Source organism: Panthera onca, chromosome C2 (genome assembly GCF_046562875.1).
Source record: "Panthera onca isolate mPanOnc1 chromosome C2, mPanOnc1 haplotype 2, whole genome shotgun sequence".
Classification (NCBI taxonomy): Eukaryota; Metazoa; Chordata; class Mammalia; order Carnivora; family Felidae; genus Panthera; species Panthera onca.
In genome coordinates this window covers 26,757,852-26,782,457 of record NC_138347.1, presented here as the reverse complement: position 1 = coordinate 26,782,457, position 24,606 = coordinate 26,757,852, and the positions used below count along the sequence as shown (strand labels likewise).

Genomic DNA, 24,606 nt, shown 5'->3' with positions numbered 1-24,606 from the left:
CTAAATTCATTTCCTTTGTGAACTTTATGAAGTCAGGTGTCCTCTTTGTGTCTAGCCTAGCCTAATATTTCTTGATGTTTATGTCTAAAAAGGCCAACAGTGTATCTGAAAAGAAAATCATATACAGATTATGTATATAATGTGTGTGTGCGCATGCATATGTGTGTGTGTGTGGATAAAAGGATACACACATACACAAAGAGAAAGAGGGAGAGAGAGAATGCATGAGCAAGTGCTGGATAAATCCAAACTATAATGCCACTCATAAAATCTCCCAGTAATGAACACAAATTTTACTTGCTTTAAAAAAGGTGTTATCAAGATATCGTATGTTCAGATTTTCTAGTAGGAAGATCATTTAATCAAAGATCAGATTCCTACTTAGTGCCATGATTCACACTTGGTGTAGGGAGTCAGCAGTTCCAAGATTATCTGCCCCCAAATGAGCATATTACAAGGGTAGGAGACAGGGTAGGAAATGGATCCTTCTTTACCCAATCAGTACTAGTTTTTTTTTAGAAAGTAATGAGAAAACACTGCAGATACTCTGGAAAAAAGAAAAAACTAAGGTCAGCCTATAATTATTTTTATAGTCAGTCATAGTTATTTGATTTTTCCATGACATGAAATCTCTTTCCTTTGAGCTTCATGTATGCTTTATAGAGTATTTCTAAATGTACACCAGAAAATTCAAGTAGTCTAGTAATGGTTTCTGAACATCAGAGATTCTTCTGAAATGTTACTGTATCCTATATCCTGCCTTACAGTGTATATCTATATTGTGTTTACTCTTGGACATCTAGACATAACTGAGCATTTGGGGGATTATAAATGGGACAGAGGCGCCTGGGTGGCTCAGTCAGCTAAGCATCTGACTCTTGATTCTGACTCAGGTCTCCATCTGTTGTGACATTGAGCCCCACATTGGGCTCTGCGCTAACAATGTGTGTAGCCTACTTGGGATTCTCTCTCTGCACCCCCCCCCCCCCATTGCTCTGTCTCTGTCTCAAAATAAATAAATAAACACAGATAGATAGATAGATAGATAGATAGATAGATAGATAGATGATAGATAGATAGGACAAAATTAAGAAGCATGTATTTACATGGAGGGTAAGAATTCTCCTAGAGGAAAAATCTACTCTTAGGGTAACATGGATCATGTAACCATGACTTTGACTTAGTCATAAGACCCTAATAGTTAACAGGGAATAGAGATTCTCAGGACAGTTTGAGAGCTGTTGTTGAAACCTGCTGCTGGCCCACGTCCTTGAATGTATATCCATATGCAAAGGAGGAAGAAATTTTAGGGTATACTAAAAGGGTGGATTTACTGAGCTCTGTCACATACCTGGGCCCAAGAAACACTGTGTTTGAACCTCACAAACAGGAGGGAACTTTTCCCTATAATCTCCTCCATGGTCTCCACACTGCTTTGGGGTCCCATAGGGCTGAAGGAACCACTAACAGATGATATCTCTTCCCAGAAAAGCCACAGAGAGATTACCACACTCTGAAGTGGAAAACAAGTCAGCCAGTGCACGCGACACCACACTGGCAGAGTGGAAGCACCTTCGGAAAGGAGATGCTGGATCTAGGTAGTACAGAGCAATAAAGGTGCTCACCGCACCTATGAAACAGTAAGTACACTGTCTATGGAGAAACTGGAGCACTTGTCAGGAGATAAACCCAACATAGAGGCAAGGAGAAGTGGCAGAACATTCCAGATCTGAGGACCCCTAGCTTGGACAGTGGCCATCACAGCAGGGAATGGCTACACCATGCAGGGCAGGTTTTGAAATTGTCCAGTTGCATATCTACATGTGTATTTACTTTTAAACATTTTCAGACCCTGGAAGACTAACATATATGAATCCAAAGTCTTTGCAAGAAGCTAAAGTATATGTCTTATTACTAGATAGGACAATCATCTCTCTTATTAAATTTTTAATTTTTTTTTTTTTTGAGAGAGGAGAGCATGCACAAGGGAAGAGCAGAGGGAGAGGGAGGGGGAGAACCTTAAGCAGGCTCCACACCTAGCACCGAGCCTGACATGGGGCTTGATCCCTTGACCATGAGATCATGACCTAAGCCAAAATCAAGAGTTGGGCACTTAACCGATTGAGCCACCCAGACAACTTTCTTATTAATTTAGATATGTATATGACTTCATGTATACTTATAAGCTGTTGAGGTTGAGAAAGTTCAAATTTCTTAGTGTCGGCATTTTCGAACTGAGAGGTAATATGCTGTATATTTGTTAATGGCAGTTCAAGAGGCAGTTTGGGTCCTCTGTAAATTTTCGCAAAGCAAACCAGAGAATGGAAAACTTTCAGAAAGGGTATAATTTAAAAACTGAGCTTAAACATGTTACATAGATTGTTCTCAGATTACGTCACAGGGAACAATCCTTCCTTACCGAAGTGTTTCGTGCTTTCCACGATCTCTGTTTCGATGATCTTTTGTCCTAATAGTTTATTTTCTAAATCTTGACAATCCTTTGAAAATATAATTACTCTAATTTTTGGCAAAGAACATGCCAAGTCAACAGCTGTTCTGGAACTTTCTTTGTTCTTTTTTTTTCCCCCTCTGTGTATGTGTGCACGTGTGTGTATGTGCAGGTGTGTGTGTACATGTGCTTGCATGCATCACACACTTCTGGTAGTAACACCTCTCACAGGAAGCCACAATTCCAAATAAGGGTATAGGAAAAGAATTTCACAATCTCCTCTGAAGTGAGAGTTTGAAAATAAGCACTCTCTATAGTATAAAGTTTTTTCCTATTTTGCACATATTGGGTTTGCACATACTGGGAGCTCAATAAACATTTGTTGAGTGATGAAATCACATTTTTACACACTTAATTAGGGATTAAATATAAAGCTCACCTGATCTGTTTTCCAAGATGATGAAAAAATTGCTTCTATGATGCCCAATAGGCAAATTCAGTTTCTAGAACTAAGAAACCTCATAGGTCCCACTATATCCTTAAGGCCTTTTATTCAAATTGTCTATCTTTATCTGGAGAGTCCCTACCTACACTGAGTTGAAAATTTGCCTCTCTGAAACATCACCCACTAGGCCTAATGATTTTTATACGAAGCATCACAGAGAATGTCTACCATACCTCCCAACCTATTTAGGATGATTTCAAATCTTTTAAAGCGGTCATCAATATGCATTCCATATATACATAAAGCATGCATTATATGCACAAACATTTTAAATCAGTCATTATATTCACATTAATACATTATACAATGCACTATATAATAAAGTAGCATTATATAAAGTTTGTTAGACTTTAAGCTTAATATCTTCAATTTCAACCATTCTTTCTTTATCCTTGACCATCCAGGCCACTCTTCCCTCTATTTCATCCATTTTGTCATGACCTTGTTAAACTGCGATCCTTAGAATTGAATGCAAAGCTCCAGATATGAACTAATCAGTATTCATGATTCACTCTTTCAATAAATACTTAATGAGCATCTATTATAAGCCAGTTATTATAACAAGGACTCGTGGTTAAACAAGACGCATAGTCTTTACTTGCCTTTGGAGGCTTAAAGTCAAACATAGTGCTGGGATTGAGATAAAGATAATCATATTAATATTAAATTACAACTGTGGTGACTTTATATTAAGAATAGGATGGAAAATGGGGAAAGTGGGTGATGGGCATGGGGGAGGGCACTTGTTGGGATGAGCACTGGGTGTTGTATGGAAACCAATTGGACAATAAATTATATTTAAAAAATAATAAGTAAAATAAAATAAAAATAGAAAGAAAAAAGAATAGGATGGATGCAATGTCTTCCTTTGGACAGTATAATTCTATCACAAAAACGTAAATTATGTCAGTATTTTTAACATCCACATCAAAAGTGTAATTAAAATGAAACTAGTGGTCATTCATGTTTTCATATAATTTGCTAACAAGGTCAGTCATACAAATAGACACATCTAACATTGAATTTCTTAGAATGTGTGAAAGAAGCAAAACCAGGAAAGGAAAGACCTAAGGAAAAAAATGGTTAAACATCTCCAGATTTCTGATAAATTGTAACTTGTAAAGGGAAAGCATATGCTTAAACAAATAGAATAAATAAAATAAAAACCTAGAAGTTATTATACTTAAAAAGTAAAGAATTTTGGTTTTCCTTGAGACAGTATTGCACAGTGGACAGAGTACTGAAATAAAACTTAGAAAAATCAAGACCAATCCAGATGGTTTAAGCTAAAATCACTTATTCTCCTTGAGGCTAGTATCCTCATAAAAAATATGGAATTTAACTTTCCTTCTTCCCTGATTATCATCATGAGTGCTAATTCATTTGATAACACTGTGAGAACATATTAAATAATACATGGAAGGGCTTTGAAAAGAATAAGCCACAATGCAAAGGTAGCTATTTGTTTTTACAGAGGAAGGAGAGAAATCGTGATTATAGCCATTAGGGAATAACAGGTGCTGACTTACTCTCCAACCATAAACATCTATGAAATGGTGCTATCAATGCACAGACAGTGCCAAGATATGATCCTTAAAAAAAGGAACACATGTTAAGTAAACTCCACATTAACCTTAGCTTCCTATCTAGGGATACCTTCCAAACTGGGTGGTTGAGAAGTGGAGACAAATATAGACCAGGAGAACTGCTGGACAAACAAAACTTTTCATGATGACTTGGGGCTGCTGCTTGAGACGGACATTTATGAGACAGAATGCTGGGGAGAAGACATACACAGAGAAGGAAATCCAGAAATCTGCGGGGGGCTGTTTATTTTATTTATTTAAAAAAATTTTTAACATCTATTTGTTTATTGTTATTATTATTGGTGTTTATTTTTGAGAAAGAGAGAGACAGCATGAGCGGGGGAGGGGCAGAGAGAGAGGGAGGCACAGAATCTGAAGCAGACTCCAGGCTCTGAGCTGTCAGCACAGAGCCCAACGTGGGACTCAAATTCACAAACCGCCAGATCATGACTTGAGTGAAGTCCGACGCTTAACCGACTGAGCCATCCAGGCACCCAAAATTTATTTATTTTTGAGAGACAGAGATAGAGCATGAGCAGCAGAGGGGCAGAGAGAGAGGGAGACACAGAATCCAAAGCAGGCTCCAGGCTCTGAGATGTCAGCACAGAGCCTGGTGCAGGGCTTGAACTCAGGAACCATGAGATCATGACCTGAGCCGAAGTCAGGCATCAGACGCTTAATCGACTGAGCCACCCAGCACCCTGCAGGGGCTGTTTAGACTCTTTTACGAAACACTAAGTTGCATTTGTTCAAGGTGTGATATCTTGGGATCTGAAAGAGATCTGAACGAGAGCTGAATGAAAATTCTAGATGTTTCTCAGTGCTGAGAATACTAGAGTTCTAAGCAGAGTAGATAAACCTCACTAAACACTAGAAAACTTTTATTTCAGACCAAATTTAGGAATAGGGCTATTCCAGATATGCCCAAGCCTTACAGGATCAAGCTGATCTGTGAATAAATTAATCACTTGCCAGAAGAATACTTAATATTCCTTAAAAGAGGTCACATAATTTGGGTTTCAGCAATATAATATCCACAGTACCCAGTATACCAACAAAAATATGAAGCATGTGAATAAATCAGGAAAAATGAAGAACAGTCAGTAGACACAGATACAGATATGACACAGAGAGCAGAATTATGAGAAAGACACTGATACCTATGATTAGCATGTTCAAATATTTAAAGGACAAAATGGATATAATAAATAAACATCTGAGGAAATCTTGGTAGAGAAAGGACAACTATCCAAAAGATGTTCTAAAACTAAAAATTCATTCACAGAATGAATTGAAGACAGTCCATAAAAATGATGCAAACTGAAGCACAAACTTTAAAAGAATAAAAACAAACAAACAAACAAAGCCTCAGTTATCTACAGGTCAATATCAAGCACTGGTAAATATGTGTAAAAATGTTTTTAAAAATATCAGCCCACGTATCCAGCAGTATGAAAGAACCACAATTCACATAAATGCAAAGAAAGCACACTTAGGTATATCATTGTCAAATGGCTAAAACTCAATGATAAACAGAAAAATCTTAAAAAGTGCCAAATAAAAAAGACACATTATAGACACACAGCAAAAACTGACAAGAGAAACCACTGACTTTTTAAATAGGAAATTATACATTTCAGAAGACAGTGAAACAACATTTTAAAATGCTCAAATTTAAAAAAAACATGTCAATCTGGAATTCAATATATTGCACCAAAAAATATTCAAAAATAAAGAGAAAATTAAAACATTTTTGTCAAAAAAATGCTGAATTTGTTAGCAGCAGACTAAAATTCAATGTTCAAGAGAATTCTTTTGAAGGAACAGATAGCCTATAGAAACTCAATTTATGTGAAGGAATAAAGAGTAGGAATGCTTAATACATAGCTAATTTGAAATTTGCTTTTACACTTTCTTAATTTTAAAAAGACCACTGTTTAAAGTAAATAGTAATAACATCATATTTTGACATTTATAATATATTTAAAAGCAAATAGTATGAAACAACAGCCCAGAAATAGAAAAGCGGTAAGGAAAGGTATATTGTCAATATGTTTTACATTAAGTAAGAGGTGATAGAGCATTACTTTGAAGCAGAGGGTGATAAGTTAAAGATGTACCTTGTTTTTAAAATAAAGATAAATGAAGGAAGTGTAGTTAGTAATATAATATAGGAGATTGGATTTCTAAAGGTACTTGAATAATGCAACAGAAGGCAATTTACTTAATGAAGCAGCAAACTCCTGATACCAAGCAATGGGGAAAAAACGAAAGACCAAATGGTAACATAGAAAACCAATAACAAGATGAAAACTTAACCCAACCATAATCATAATTATATTATTGGGGGCGTCATCTGAGTGCATATTTATGACATAAAATAATTTCAATTTTCTGTCTTTATAAGGGAAAATCTCAAGGGTTTGTATTTGAGGTTCACATTAATTGGTATTTTATTTTCTTAAAACCTAAACGTTGTCAGTTAAGAAGAAATCCACTCTGGGGTACAGATCTTGCCATTTAAATTCTAGGTTTTGGGTTTTTTCTGATCCTTGGTAAAGTTTTACCCAAGAAACAGAATACATACATATATATTCAAAAACATGAACCATTATAAAGTGAAATAGGAAATTGAGTGATTTAAGTTTCGGCAGACCTCACCTTTTTTTTTTCCTTTTTTTTTTCAAGTCCCTGAAAGACTGTAGCTGGACTGGTTCCAGTTCTCTTTGGGATAACAAGTGACTTGAAATTAAAAACAAAAAAACAAAAAACAAAAGCAAAAACCCACAGTCTCAAACAAGGTCAGGTAATACCATTCTCTGCCCTGCTCCCAAGGCAAAAAATATGAACACTTTTAGTAACAATTCAGGATTCAGCTTTATCTCCTAACTGCCCAGTCAGTGGAAGTTCAACATCCTGATTATTTTTAGACATCTATACTTGTGTATATTGATATATAATCTTATATTAGATGACAACTTATTTTTTCTAAGTCCAGCAATCATTTTTAACTAAAATCCTTCTACGTGTTTTGACTGCTGTTCAACTTGCTACCGTTCAGAAAAAGCAAAATTTCTATAGCGTTCATCTCAAATCTTATTGCTTTACAACTGTGGTATACCTTCCATTAAAAATAAAAAGACGAAGCAGTCAATCCAGTGATTACTCTGACATGGCTTTCATTGGGAAGGAATAGAAAAAGGGGTGATGGCAAAGAGAAAACCAATAGACAAAAAGATAACGAAACATACAATGATTTTCTTTAAGAGGGAGGGAGAGAGAGAGAGAATGTTATATTCAAGAAAAGGAAAAAACAAACCAAAACAAAACATTGAAAGCATGAAGCCATAGCCAAAAACATGTTGTATGGTAAGTAGGTTTTCTTTCTTTTTCCCTCTTTTTTCTTTTTTCTTTTTTCTTTTGTTTAAATAAAATCTCCTCCCAAACCATCATCACTTTTTTAATCCTCCCCAGACCAGGCTTCATCTTCAGACCCTTTGTCCCCAGATTTCTCCAGTGGAGGGCCTTCAGAGGATTTCTTTTCTGGAAGGCTTTCTGGTTCCTTGACTTCTTCTTTAAGAGAAGGAATCTTTTCCCTTGAAGCCTTTGAAGCTATGGGGCCACCTGCTTTTCCTTTTGTCTTTCACAGGGCTTGGCATCACTGTAGCCTTTGGCCTGGGTCTGGGAATTTTCTTTTCTTTTCTCTCAGCTTTGGACTTCTTAACCATCATTTTCTTTTTCTTTTTTGAGCTGCCATAGTCACTATCATCAACATCTTCCACTAGGAAATCATCATTGCTGCCTGAATCTTTCTCCTGGAATGGTGCCTCTGACTCCTCTTCTTGCTCTTCTCCACTGCTCACATCTTCCATGAGCATCTCTCTGTGACTGGAAGCTGCTTAAGAGGCTGCCTGCTGTTGCTGGTGCACATTTTTAGGATCTCTTTCATCTTCACTGTCCTCTGCAGAGTGAGAATCATCCTTCTTGGTCTTCACATATTTTTCTTCTGAGTCCTCCCTGTATTCTTGTGAATTCTTTCCAGACTGCCTGTTACTTTTAGCTTCTTGGAGAGATGGTCAAATTTTCTTAGCTGGAAGAGCCTGAATCTCTTCCATAATCTTCATCAGCATCATCAGACTCCTGACACTGAAGAATCAATGACCTTTTGCTTTCTGACAGGCTGAGACGTGTTTGTTGCCAAAACAGGTTCGAATCCAGAAGCCAAAGACCAGGACCCACCCACCCCACCCCACCCCACGCACATGGTGCCACGCACCTTCAACTTTGGCATTTGGGGCCGTGGCTGCAGAACCCCAAGCTGCTGGCTTGTCAGACCCCCCCTTGATTCAGCACCCCTTAATCTGATGATTAATCACCCCACTGCCCCCACTCCCCCGTCTCTTCAAAATGGATGAATCAAACCAGTCCTGATAACTATATTAAATGCCAGTAGACTAGACATTCCAATTAACAAAAACATATATGCAATCTGTCAGAAACACAGAACAATGTTCAACTCCCAATATGGCACCATTTGAGGAAAACACCAAAGAGCCACTTAGTGTCAATTTGACATTAGACTCCCTTCACCCTGGGGGTGATTCATCTTGACTAGCATTGACATATGTTCTGTATATTTTCTGCTTCATAAAACCTCAACTAGCTCCAAAACCCAAATGTCTACAGAGCATTGTATCTTCAAGCATAAACAATGGACAAGCAAAACCAAAGGACTAATTTTACAGTAAGAAGTATGGCAGTGGGCACACAACAATGGAATCCACTGATCTTAATGCATATACCACCACCAGAAGCTGCTGGACTGACCTTTTAATAGAGTGGCTTATTGAAGTTGTGACTGAGGCACAAGCTCAGATATGTTATTATGTGAGGATGAGCACCGCCTTCAAGGATGCAATATATACTCTTAATTTGCAACCAGTGTATGATGCTATGTCTTCAATTAATAGAAATCATGGGTCTAGAAATCAAGATGTAAAAGTGAAAGTGTTTACCTGCTTATCATCACTTTGCTTAACTCCTGCATCAAGTCTTTGCAACACTGACCTCAGTAAAGGTCTTTGTAGATCCTGATTTTCCGAATGGTTAGCTGTTCTAATTGGTACCAGCAAGAGTTTCAATAGATTTTATTCTCTGGCAATTACCTGAGAACTCTGAACTCATGCCCAGAAAAAAAAAAAAGCAGAAACACAGAGGAATCATAGACCTGAGGGGTAGTGTCCTTGATTATCACAAGGAGCTAGAGCTACTGTTACACAACAGAGGAACAAGTTTAGTGCTCAGAGGACGCACTTGAACATGTTTTGGTGCCCAATTTGCACAATCTTACCAGTTAGTGAATAAGTGTAGCAGCCACATGCAAAGAATGGCATCGTGACCAGGCTCTCAGTACCTTCAGATATGAGGTTCTTCATCATTCCCCTAAGTAAAGTTTCTAAATGAGTTTATTTTCTAGCCAAAGGTGAGGAAAATCTTGAATGGCTAGAATAAGATGGAGATGATGAGTATCAGTTGTGGCCAAGAGGTTGGCTTCAGCACAAAACTTCCTAGAACATATTTCCTCTGGGAAATAAGGCCCATAGGAGTCCTAATAGATCTTTTCCCAGAAATTTCATGAAGCAAGTGAATTTAAGTGGCACGAATGATGAAATATAGTGAAATATAGATGCAGTCCTGTGCAACCCAGCATACCAGCCCTGTAGTACTGAAGGAATGAATTATTCTCCTAGCTGCTGGAAGTGTTGGTAGCAGATAGCTGTCATATGTGAGTCCTCTCTGCACACTGCTCTTAGCTAGAGAGAGCAAATTCATCCAAGGCTACATCTCCTCCTGGTGCAACCTGAGACCAACTGATTGATTCAGGGCCATAAACATCTGACCACTTTGCTCCAGTTCAGGACAACTTTGAAGGTCTGTCCCAGACTTTGATATTCCCATCAGATGAGCTGATGCCTTTTCACCCAACTTCTCTTAATAATCAATCTCACTTACACTACTTTCACCATAGGTAGGTATTTACTGCAAGAGAACACTCTGCACTAAGCTTTCTGCAAGTTAATCTGTCTCAGAGTTGGATCTGTACCTCCTATACACAGAAAACTGCAAAGTCACTGATGAAAAGAAATTAAGAACTATCTAAATAAGTGAAAAATATATTTAATATATTGCAAGGGTCAATATTGCTAAGATGTCCCATAGTGTCCTTCGGATTCAGTGTGCTTCCATGAAATTTTTTTGCAATTTTTTGGTAGAATCTGGGAAAGTGATTCTAAATTGTATATGTAAACATGTGTATCCAAATGGTCTAAAACAATCTTGACAAAGACGACGTTGGAGGATTTATATTATGTGACTTTAAGATTTAGCATAAGGTGCATTAATCAAGACAATGTAGATTGGTGTAAGGATGAAAAAAATAAATTCAATAAAACTAAAAAGACTTAGAAATAGACCTAATATATACTCAATTAATGAATTTTCTACAAAGACTTTAAATGCAATATAGTGGAGAATAAAAATCTTCCTAACAAAAAATGCTAAAATAGGCAACATTCCTAAGGAAAAGAGGACATTGACCCCCATACCACTATTTTACTACATTCAAAAAAGATAATTTGAGATGGGTTGTAGATCTAAAAATACACACCAAAATTATAAAACTTAGAGAAAAAATTGTTGGAAAATTTCTCTAAGCCCTTTAAGATTCTTAGCTAGAACATAAAATGCATGAAACACCAAAAGAAAACAAAAAGATAAATTGGATTCCATCAAAATCGAAACAGTTGCTCATCTAAAAACACCTGGTAAAAGAAGAAAAGGCAAGCCACAGCCTGGGAAAGATATTCAGAACACTTGTAAAGAAATTGTATCCAGGATATATAAAGATCTCTTATAATTAATTAACAACAATAAAAGAACCAAAAAATTTTAAATGGGCATAAGACTTGAATAAACACCATACAAAGGAAAATAAGGAAGATATACAAAAGGCAAATAAATACATTATAAAGTGCTCTGAATCATAAGTCATCAAGGAAATGAAAATTCAAAATACAATGAGATGTCATTTCACAACTAGAATGGTTAAAATGTTTAAAATGTTTGATAACCTGAAATACTGACATTTTGGAGCAACCAAAATTCTCAGACATTGCTGGTGGAAAAATGGCTAGTTCTTACAAAGTTAAACCTAGATTTGTCCTTTAATTTAGCAATCCCATTCATTGGTATTTGACCAAGTAAACTGAAATGTATGTCAAACAAAATATTTCTTTAAAAATATTCATAATGGTTTTATTCATAATAGCTCAAAGCTAGAAACAATACAGATATCCATCATTAGCAAAATAAATAAATAGCATATTCATACAATGGAATACTACTCAGTAATAAAAAGAATGACCTAGGAACTTGGATGATTCCAAAACCTATTCCCATTTAATGAATTTTTATAACAGACAAAACTAATGTCACGATAAAAATTAGACTATAGTTGCCTCTGAGGGTTTAATTGACTCAGAAAGAAAAGGAAGACAGTTCCTAGGATGCTGAAAACATCCCATCTTGATAGGGATGAGGATAATACAAGCATATGCATTTGTCATTTACTCTACATTTAAGATGAGTGTATTTCCCTGAATAAAAATTATACTTCAGGGGCGCCTGGGCGGCTCAGTTGGTTAAGCATCCCATTTTGGCTCAGATCACGATCTCACAGTTCATGCGTTCCAGCCCCGCATTGGGTTCTGTGCTGACAGCTCAGAGCCTGGAGCTTGCTTCGAGTTCTGTGTCTCCCTCTCTCCCTTGGCCCCTCCCCCACTCATGCTTGGTCTCTCTCAAAAACGAATAAACATTTAAAAAATTATAAAAAATTATACTTTAAAAAATGTAATAGGAGGTAGAATTATACGTCATGAAGCTACTAAGAGGCAACACATTGAAATATTTCTGGGAAGGTCAAAGCCAAATTATAAGTGGTTTGTTTTTAGTGACCACATAACTCAATTTCATCTCTTCCTCCTTATAAAATGTTTCTCTTCTTGGGGCACCTGGGTGGCTCAGTCGGTTAAGCCTCTGACTTCGGCTCAGGTCATGATCTCACAGTCCGTGGGTTCGAGCCCTGCGTCGGGCTCTGTGCTGACAGCTCAGAGCCTGGAGCCTGTTTCGGATTCTGTGTCTCCTTCTCTCTGTGACCCTCCCCCATTCATGCTCTGTCTCTCTCTGTCTCAAAAATAAATAAACGTTAAAAAAAAAAATTAAAATGTTTCTCTTCTTGTCAGTCAGCAGATAACTATTTGGTGAGCTTTCACTATTTTCTAAGCGTTGTAATCTCAGATGTCCTATGCCCCATATGTCATGGCAGATAGCTAACTTTAAGTTAGCTATCTAACTTAAATTACATACTGGGTAATTAAGTTACATACTGGGTTTTTTTTATATTATATGAAATTTATTGTCAAATTAGTTTCCATACATTACCCAGTGCTCATCCCAAAAGATGCCCTCTTCAATGCCCATCACCTACCCTTCCCTCCCTCCCACCCCCCATCAACCCTCAGTTTGTTCTCAGTTTTTAAAAGTCTCTTAAGCTTTGCCTCTCTCTCCCACTCTAACCTCTTTTTTTTCTTTTTTTTCCTTCCCCTCCCCCATGGGTTTCTGTTAAGTTTCTCAGGATCCACATAAGAGTGAAACCATATGGTATCTGTCTTTCTCTGTATGGCTTATTTCACTTAGGATAACACTCTCCAGTTCCATCCACGTTGCTACAAAGGTTCCTCAAAAAATTAAAAATAGACCTACCCTATGACCCAGCAGTAGCGCTGCTAGGAATTTACCCAAGGGATACAGGAGTGCTGATGTATAGGGGCACTTGCACCCCAAAGTTTATAGCAGCACTCTCAACAGCCAAATTGTGGAAAAAGCCTAAATGTCCATCAACTGATGAACGGATAAAGAAATTGTGGTTTATATACACAATGGAGTACTACATGGCAATGAGAAAGAATGAAATATGGCCGTTTGTAGCAACATGGAAGTTACATACTGCTTGAACTTAGTATGGTCCCTTTTCTTTATCATCTGGAAGAACATTAGGAAAATTAATATGGAAGAAAAAAATCAACTGTTGAAAACTGTTCATCGGTGATATAACAGTTGGGGGGATTTTTTCGTTTGGGAAATTCCTAGCCCTCATGAAATAACTGAAGTCATGTTCTTCAAGTTGAATCCTTTTCAATTCTCAGATAGTTTAATGAAAGCACAAAAACAAAATAGGACTTGTTCAGAGTTTTACTTCACTGTCATGTAGACTGTGCCTTGCTGGAAGTTTAAGCATCATGGGAAGAGCTTGATAAATATGTAGATTTTGCTTCCTATCTTGAAAACTATTTTAGTAAGACTATGCAGCCAGGTTCTTAAAATAGTATTACAAAAAGCTAGATTTTAGAAATAAACACAGAAAAATTCTGTGGAATAAAAAAGAAAAGTCTACATGGAAGATTGCTATAGACTGTGTCCCCCAAAACTTTGTATGTTGAAACCTAACACACAATGTGATAGTATTTGGAGGTGGGGCCTCTGGGAGGTGATTAGATCATGAGGGTGGAGTTCTCATGAATGGAATTACTGTTTTATTAAAAAGAGACCCCAGAGAGATCCCTTGCCACCACGCATGGACACAGACATTGAAAAGACAAACATATATAGGAGCGACTGGGTGGATCAGTCAGTTAAGCATCCGACTTTGGCTCAGGTCATCATCTCACAGTTCACGGGTTTGAGCCCCATGTCACGCTCCGCACTGACAGGTGGAAGCCTGGAGCCTACTTCAGATGCTGTCTCCCCTCTCTCTGCCCCTGCCCCACTTGTGCGCATTCTCTCTCTCTCTCTCTTTCTCTCTCTCTCTCTCTCAAAAATAAATAAATAAACATATAAACATTAAAAAAAAAGAAGAAAAAAATGAACCATATATGAACCAGGAAGCAGAACCTCACCAGCAAATTTTCCGGTGCCTTCATCTTGGACTTCCCAGCCTCCAGAACTTTGAGATATGAGAAATAAGTTTCTATTGTTTATAAGGCACCCAGTATATGCTATTCTTTTATAGCAGCCAGAGTAGATTAAGACAGAGATCATCACAGACAAAAACCATGGCTGTGTGGATGATTTTTCTCTTCCCAGGATTTACACCTCCCTCTTGGTTCTCTTTTGGCTTATTTCAGCCTCAAGGGACACCAGGGTGTCTACTTGCTGCAAGACCCAAAAATGGACAAAAAACTCACTTCCCATCTTGCTCCTTGCTTAACAAAGCTAAAATCTGAAAATAACTTTACTAAGAACTAAGGAGAAAGTAAAGGAAAATAAAGAAAATGCAAAATTAGAAAAGGCCTGGACTAATAAAATACAGATTTCTGATTCAAACATAGTTAAATTGAAGCCACAAGTTAACTGGTCCAATTTACCAACATTCAGGCCAGGGTTTTGCTCACTTCCTCCAACACATTCTGCTGATTAGACAGTCATCTGGGTTTAGAAAACAAAACAAAACACAAAAATCCTTTTTTAAGCTTACAAATTATTACTTATGGAGGCTGTCTATTATACATTTTAATTAGACATTCCTTGTTTCCCCCCCCTCCCCAATACAAAGCTGAGATAAGTGGGGAGGATCAGGGTTGAGCAGACAGTTTTGGAGCAAAAAAACACAGTAGGGAAACAGGTCAGAGTCTAAGCTTTTAGCAACTCCTTACATGCACATGCTGTAGGCCTGAAGTGCCCTTTAAAAAGCAACTAGTCCTTTTTACACTCAGAGTCTTTCTTTAGTCCCCCACGTTTAAAGACTCTCCCTCTCTTCTCCTGGCTTTTTAATTCTCTTTGTATGGCTTCTTCTGAACAGTGACTGAGTTGGCCAGTCTGTGACTTGGCTGTAAATTACTCCCCTGTAAGTTTCCTCTCATTTGATTGGCTTCAATCTCTATAGCCTGGCCTCTTCCCTGATCTTGGCCTAGACTCCAAAACACTGCACTGTAGCCTAGTCTGTGCTGAGGGGCTCCTCCTTGTCTGAAAGTTGACTCAGATGCATGAGGAGATGAAATACAGACCTCCGTATGAGCGAATCACTATCAGGGCATGGAGGATGTGAGTAAGGGTTGTGTGTGGGGATTCTAAGTTGAAAAGGAATAAAGAAAGGGAAGTGGAAGACTTAGAATTTTGTTTGACCCTGGGAATTACATCTGCTTACAACACATATCAAATCATTTTTGTTTTCCCTGATGACGAGAACGCCAGAGGTTTCTGACCTCATGGGTATTTAAGCTCTTAGTTGCCCACACACCTCACTGTTTTTCCTCTATCACCTTGAAGGGACCTTCGTATTCCCCATCCCAGGATTTAATCCTTGGCTTTCTGCTCTTCTCTCTGAGCGCTATTTAAATCACCCTTCCATTTATGTATTTTCAAATTCTGTCCCTATGCTTTCAATTTCTAACTCTGTAGTTTATGTTCAGCACTATTCCTCCCACTCTCTATTTTCCTTGAAAACAAATGTCACTTGACCTATGGCTCCCAATAGCTACCTTCCCCCTGCTGATAGAATTATTTGCGGACAAATTTATTGGAAAGACAAGAATTATTTGCTGACAAAATTATTTGAAAGATTTTATGTCCAAAGCGTATGTTTTCTTTTTGTAGTTTCTTACATACTGCCATCTGGTTTCTGTTCCTGCTTTATCTCCCTCTACATTCTCTCTTAGACCTCTTTGTTGCATTAAAAACTAGGAAAGCTGCTTCACTGAAGACCATGAAAAACTTTTAGTAAATTTCCCTTCTTCCTGTGTTGCTTAAGCCAAGTAGAGCAGGGATATATTATGAAGAAAAGTAGTACTATTAATGCTAGGTATGAATCAGAAAGCTGCCTCCCTCCCAGTTCAAGTTAACATGCCTTGATTGAGGTCTTACTATTTCCCAGACGCTTTATTTAAATGCTAGAGAAGTAAAGGTGAGGGGGGAAAAGATGGATTGTTGAATTCCTGGATGATAACTAAATTCTTGAAAAGAATTCAAAAATTATTTTGAGCATTTTATCAGGGTGAACTTGAGTTCTAAAACTCTATTTGCAAAGGCATAATAGAAATATCTTTGCCAGGGGCACCTGGGACGCTCAGTCAGTTGAGCGTCCAGCTTCAGTTCAGATCATGATCTCATGGTTCATGGGTTCAAGCCCCACATTGGGCTCTGTACTGACAGCTCAGAGCCTGGAGCCTGCTTAAGATTCTGTGTCTCCCCCTCTCTCTTCTTCTTTTCTCTCTCTTCTGCTTGCATTCTGTTTCTCTGTCTCTCAAAAATAAATAAAACATTAAAAAATTTTTTAAAGAAATATCTTTGCCACAATCTTAATATCAACAAAACAAAACTCATTAGCCTCCCTTTGCTTGTTCCTGAAAATATCATTTTATTTTTTACTAATGCAACTCCTTATCATATTTTTATCTCTTTTTTTTTTTTTTTTTACATCCCTTCATGTATAATCAGTCATCAGCTACATTTTCTGAAGTCTAAGTACTATACTGGTAATGCCTCTCATGGAATTGATTCACTGAGTGGAGTTTTGCTTTTTAAATATACATAAAATAATGTAGTATCATTAATGTCAGAAAACTAAAATTTAAGGTTAGGATCAACAGAAAATACAAAGTGGGATATTTCATGCTGGAAAAGAAATGATCCGCCCAAGAAAATGATTTAAAAACTGTGAAACTTTTTGAACCTAACAAAAGGAGAAATTAACATTCTTACAACCATCATGGGAAATTTAGCGTACTTTTTTCCAGAAACTAGTAGATAAAATAGACCAATATTGGGGCGCCTGGGTGGCTCAGTTGGTTAAGCGGCCAACTTCGGCTCAGGTCATGATCTCGCGGTCCGTGAGTTCGAGCCCCGCGTCGGGCTCTGTGCTGACAGCTCAGAGCCTGGAGCCTGTTTCAGATTCTGTGTCTCCCTCTCTCTGACCCTCCCCTGTTCATGCTCTGTCTCTCTCTGTCTCAAAAATAAATAAACGTTAAAAAAAATAAAAAATAAATAATAAATAAAATAGACCAATATTTACAAGACAAAAGGGCGATTTAAGTAACATAAAAAGTAAACACTACTGCATTCAAAATGCAATACACATTAAATTGAAATGCACATACAGTATTTACAAAGAATGACCATATATCAAGTCAAGGAAGAAAGCCCCAAAAGTAAAAATTAAGAAAAGTATTTTATGCATACAAGTTATAATCACTATTAACGCAAAAAGCAAGTATAAAACTCAATAACCATTCAAGTAAAACAAATCAAAAAACAGATTAAAAATCTGGCAAACTAGGAAGATAATAAAATTCTCTTATTCTAACACTGCATGTTTATTGGAAGTCCAAGATGTATATAATGCTTGAAACCGCTAATGGAAAACATTCTACACTTTCCTACTAAAGTCAGAAACAGAACTGTAATTTCTGCTATCGCTATTAATATCTATCACTATACTTGAGGTTTTAGGCAATGCAATAAAATAAGAATAAGAAATAAATAAAATAAATAAGAAAAGAAGTGAAACTGGAAAGATAATTTTGTATATATTATTACTATATGTGAGAGGGGAAAGCCACTATATTTATAATAAAACTAATAAAGTGGGTTTAGCACTTTAGGATTAAAGTACAATGTATAAAATATCAATAGTTTTTCTAAATCCTGCCAATAGAAGACAGAAAATCACTTCCACAGTGATAACAACAAATGTAAAGTGCTTAGGGATACACTTCATTAGAAAGATGAGTATTCAACTTATGATAGTAGAAAATTTTCAGAGTAAATTCTCAGAAAACAAAATGTAAAAATATACTAAAATTTATAAAATTAAAAATTCAAACATGACCAACAAAACTAAAACTGAATTACATGAAAATATTTAGGATAATAACAAAAAATGTTAGATAAGAGTGACTCAGGGAAAATAAGTAAGAGAAGGATTAAATAAAATATCAGAATGAAAAAGAAATATATTTAGAGATAGAATAGAATAGAAATTTAAAAACTGAAAAAAAAGTATTTTGATTTCTAAAGAGAAAATTATAAAAATATACGGAATGGCACAAGAATTCCTGAATAAATAGGTGTAACATCTTCATTGATGGTAAGTCTCAGCATAGTTTTTCTTAATTAATACAAAAAGTCGATGCAATGTAAAATAGTAAAATCAATATCCATTAGGATTTAATAGAATTTTGTCGACTGATTCTACATTTCATATAAAAGATAAATCTGTAGGAATTTGAAGATGAACAATAAGGAGAATCTGTCTTACCTACCAAATGTCAAATATACTTTAAAAGTACTATGGTATTTATGTAAGAATAGACAATGAAACCCATAAAACTAAATACAACATTCAGAAAGAGGCCCATGATTAAGTATTTGGAAAAGATGGCACTTAATATCAGGGAAGAAAAGAAACATTATTCATAAATGGTGTTGGAAAATTAGTTGAATATTTGGACAAATAAGTTAGCTCTCACCTCAGACTTCTCACAAATATAAATTTTAGGTGCATTCAAGAAAAATATAAAATTAAATATTATAGTGTTATAGGAAAATATAAGGTAATGCTTTCTTGAGTGTAGGCTAGGGTAGAAGACAAAAAAAGGAAAAGTTATAAATAAATAAAAATTCATGGACTAAACTAAAATTAATCACATGAATTCCACTGACACAGCATCAATAAAGTTAATGAACCAGTATTTCCAGCTATTGACCTTATGCTGATACTTGCTAATGATGTGTCTATCTTTAAAAAATGAACATGAGCACCTGATCGTATAACATGCCACAGATACAAACTTCTGGTTAAATCAGTAAATCGGTAAGCAAATAATTCCACTAAATGTTTTAAATGGGCATATTGAAAAGTACACAAAATCCATTTCCTGGATTTTGGTAACAAAGTACCCATTTAAGGTATCATACTTGTAGAATTATTTCCTAGGTAAAATAGATAAATCTTAAGCAAGCAATTTATTATTGTTTAAAAGTAAGAACATAGGTCCATCTCAGAATTACAGTTGCCAAATTAGTAAACTTTCATAGCAACTAAGCCAGTATTTTTCTAGCTTCATTGAGGTACAATTGACAAAAGTTATATATACTTATGGTGTAAAACATGTTTGATATATGTATATGTTGTGAAATGATTATTACAATCAAGCTAATTAACATATCCATAATTTCTCTTGTTTTTTTTGTAACTACATGAGTTCTTTGGGGGATTCCTTTTTTTATTTTTTTTCATTTTTAATCTTTTTTTTTCATTTTATTTTTTTTAATTTACATCCAAATTAGTTAGCATATAGTGCAACAATGATTTCAGAAGTAGATTCCTTAATGCTCATTACCCATTTAGCCCATCCCCTCTCCCACAGCCCCTCCAGTAACCCTCTGTTTGTTCTCCATATTTAAGAGTCTCTTATGTTTTGCCCCCCTCCCTGTTTTTATATTATTTTTGCTTCCCTTCCCTTATGTTCATCTGTTTTGTGTCTTAAAGTCCTCATGAGTGAAGTCATATGATATTTGTCTTTCTCTAATTTCACTTAGCATAATACCCTCTAGTTCTATCCACATAGTTGCAAATGACAAGATTTCATTCTTTCTGATTGCTGAGTAATACTCCATTGTATATATATACCACATCTTCTTTATCTATTCATCCGTCGATGGACATTTGGGCTCTTTCCATACTTTGGCTAGTTGATAGTGCTGCTATCAACATTGGGGTGCATGTGTCCCTTCAAAACAGCACACCTGTATCCCTTGGATAAATACCTAGTAGTGCAATTGCTGAGTCATAGGGTAGTTCTATTTTTAATTTTTTGAGGACCCTCCATACTGTTTTCCAGAGTGACTGCACCAGCTTGCATTCCCACCAGCAATGCAAAAGAGATCCTCTTTCTCTGCATCCTTGCCAACATCTATTGTTGTCTGAGGTGTTAATGTTACCCATTCTGACAGGTATAAAGTGGTATCTCATCGTGGTTTTAATTTGTATTTCCCTGATGATGAGTGATGTTGAGCATTTTTTCATGTGTCAGTTGGCCATCTGGATGTCTTCTTTGGAGAAGTGTCTATTCACGTCTTTTGCCCATTTCTTCACTGGATTATTTGTTTTTTGGGTGCTGAGTTGGATAAGTTCTGTATAGATTTTGGATACTAACCCTTTATCTGATATGTCGTTTGCAAATATCTTCTCCCATTTTGTCGGTTGCCTTTTAGTTTTGCTGACGGTTTCCTTCACTGTGCAGAAGCTTTTTATTTTGATGAGGTCCCAATAGTTCATTTTTGCTTTTGTTTCCCTTGCCTCCGGTGACATGTTGAGTAAGAAGTTGCTGCAGCCAAGGTCAAAGAGGTTTTTGCTTGCTTTCTCCTCGAGGATTTTGATGGCTTCCTGTCTTACATTTAGGTCTTTCATCCATTTTGAGTTTATTTTTGTGTATGGTGTGAGAAAGTGGTCCAGGTTCATCCTTCTGCATGTTGCTGTCCAGTTTTCCCAGCACCACTTGCTGAAGAGACTGTCTTTATTCCATTGGATATTCTTTCCTGCTTTGTCACAGATTAGTTGACCATATATTTCTGGGTCCATTTCTGGGTTCTCTATTCTGTTCCATTGATCTGAGTGTCCGTTTTTGTGCCATGGGGGATTCCTTTATATAACATTCCATAGCTGTTTTTGAAACCAATTTTCATGAAATATGTTATTTTAATCATTAACATATATTGATCAAGAGATCTGGGAGAGAAAAAAATGAAGTGATAGTGTAGAGAAATGGTAAAACAGATGAGAAAAATTCATGATCAAATGCCATAATGTTTCAAAAAATAAATAATTCATAAGTAAGCAGCAGACAAGATCTTATTTTGTTTTAAATAGGAAAAATAAAAACGTAAACAAGATGAAAGTAATTCTAATCATGTAATAAACAGAAAACATGGATAAGAACAAAGTATAGGAAAATGTAACATTAAATTGGTAACCAACTTAATAAGTAATTTGAGTAAATGTACAGTGTAGTAAATAATTAAGAAAAGATATAAGAAATTCCTAAAGGAATAATTGTGGAATAAGACTAACTCATTAAGGTACTCAGAAATTCATTCAGGCACACTCCTGGAAAACACATAATTGGAAGAATCCACAATAGACCAACTGCAAAGTTGGAAGATTATACTGAAGATGTCATCCTAACTTCAGCTAGCACAAGAGACATTTTACATAGTTATTAGTTCAATTCCATTCAACAAATAGAAATATTAATAATATTAATATAAGGCACCATGTATTACTGTTTCCCATATGCCTGGCCTGTAATAAATAGTTCAAATACTCATTTAATTCTCATAAAATATAAAGGTAGAAATTAATATCCTATAATCATACAGCTAGTAAGCAATAGAGGTATGAATAATTCAGGCCTTTTTTTAACCCAAAGCTTATTTTTAATTGCCTTTTTGATACCTTCTAGCTTTTTTAATATGAAATTTATTGTCAAATTGGTTTCCATACAACACCCAGTGCTCATCTGATACCTTCTAGTTTTATTAATGTTTGTACAATACTACACAGCATTATTGTCTTTAAAATTATTTCCATTACATACTATGTGTCCAGCCCTGAATGAGTGTACTTACGAATTCTGAGAATACATAGCCTTATACTTCAATGGTATAAACACACTTATATTAAAAGTTTATGATTAAGGGAACTTGAATACAGAGCTCTGCTTTAGTGGTCTTTGTCTCTCCCCAGTCTCTATCACAAGATGGGATGATAATAATTTTTCATCAAATCAAGAGTGCCAAAAAGAGCAGGGCAAGTACAAGGGGTTAGTGGAAATCATAAAGGGGAAAGTGAAAATAAGCTTCACATGTTTTGTGAAGGTTTCACAAAAAAAAGGAAACTTTCAGAAACTATTCACGGACCAAAAGTCAGTTGTATTTTGAGAATGCATCATGCTTCTTTCTCCCTCAACAATATTAGTTTCCTAGGACTTCTATAACAAAGTACCACAAGCTGGGGGGCTTAAGCAACATAAATTTATCTTTTGGCCATGCTGGGGGTCAGAAATCTCTAAAATCCAGGTGCCAGCAGGGCTGCTTCTTTCTGAAACCTGTAGGAGGGAATCCTTCCTTGTCTCTTCAGGCTTCTGGGGTTTGCCAGCCATCCTTGGTGTTCCTTGTCCTGTGCCAGGGAAATTCCTGTCTCTGCCTCCATCGTCACGTGGTCTTCTCCTCTGTGTGTTGGTATCTCTGTCCAAATTTCCCTCTTGTTATAAGAACACCAGCTGTATTGGATTCAGAGTCCACCCTAATGATATTAACTAGGGCACATCTGCAAAGACCCTCTTTCCAAAACAAGGTCACATTATGAGGTAGTGGGAGTTAGGACTTTGACACGTCTTTTGGGGGGACACAATTCAACCCATAATACTCACCCCATTCTATCTAATCCTCCTCCCAACCCTATTGATTCTAGCTCCGAAGAGCTCTTTCATCCATCATCCCTACTTGAGCTCTACTGCTTTCTCCTGGTCCACCTGAGCTACTGGGATAACCCTTAACCAGGCTGCCTCTTTCCCCTCTTCCACCATCCAGTCCATTCTTACACATTAACTCGTCATCTTTCAACATGTCCATATGGGGTCTCACATACACACACCCACAAAAACCCCTTCATTTGTTTCCTTTTACACTTACACTAAAATCCAAACACTTTGCTGGATCTACATCTCCTCGCATCTCTGGGCCTCCACCTGCCTCTTTAACATGATCTTTAAGGCATTCTTTTCCTCACTGACTTTTTAGTATTGCTCTAAAAATCCTGTTGCAATTAACCTGCATTTAAGACTGTTCATATATATGTAACAATGCATATATAAATTATATCTACAACTAGATATATATAGTTATACACATAAAATCACATCTAGAACTAGGACTATAAATTACATCGAGGAACTGCAGTTTGCTGTATATTTTTGTTGGTTTCATATGCTAAAAGTGGGCTGGGGATTGGAATGCCCGTTGAGCAAGCTCATTCACAGCAGTCATCACACAGCATATGCACCTGCTCTTTTCTACCAGTGAAGAGAGATTACATATGTGACTTTAGACAATAACAAACAAGATATGGACATTCTAGCAGATATTTGATACATATCTGTTTTAGTTTCAACAAAGTATAGATATTATTTTAGATACTCAAGTTGATACTTTGCCATTTATAAATAGTTATTAAATTGCATTATTGGTTGAAACATCAATTTATTGGCTTTTTAAAAAAATGTTTATTTTTGAGAGAGCAGGGGTGGAGCAGAGAGAGACAGAGAGTGCAGGACAGAGGGTGGAGCAGAGAGAGAGACCACAGGAGAGAGGATCCAAAGCAGGCTCTGCACTGACAGCAGCAAGCCTGATGCGGGGCTCCAACTCATGAACAATAAGATCATGACTTGAGCTGAAGTCGGAGCTTAACCGACTGAGCCACCCAGGTGTCCTAATTTTTTGGCTTTTTAAAGATAATATGAAGCTTTCAACAAGTTAATTTAAAACAACTAAGACTTGGGGCCAGCCTGGTGGCTCAGTCAGTTATGCATCCAACTCTTGATTTAGGCTCAGGTCATATCTCACAGTTTATGAGTTAAAGCCCTGCATCGGACTCTGTACTGGCAGCCCAAAGCTTGTTTGAGGTTCTCCTTCTCTCTCTGCCCCTCCCCTACTCAAGCTCGCTCTCTCTCTCTCTCCCTCTCAAAATAAATAAATGAACATTAAAAAAAAGAAATTTTAAAAAAGCAAAACAATTAAGCCTCATGCTATTGACACTTTGGGCCAGATCTTTTTCTCTCTTGGCGAGACTGCTCATATTATGGGATATTTAGCGGCACATGTGGCTTTGACCTACGAAATGCCAGTTGCTCTGTTTTCCCTCAGTGTGACAGTCAAAACTGTCTTCAGATATTGCC

The 24,606-nt window shown here is 36.6% G+C and overlaps 1 protein-coding gene and 1 pseudogene across 1 annotated transcript in view; both read right to left on the bottom strand.

Moving 5' to 3' along the window:
- The window catches only part of LOC132684348 (uncharacterized), a 351,939-nt gene that overhangs the window by 5,776 nt on the left and 321,557 nt on the right, over window positions 1-24,606 (bottom strand). The window lies entirely within an intron of this gene.
- Window positions 8,001-8,831, bottom strand: LOC132684121 (nuclear ubiquitous casein and cyclin-dependent kinase substrate 1 pseudogene; annotated as a pseudogene).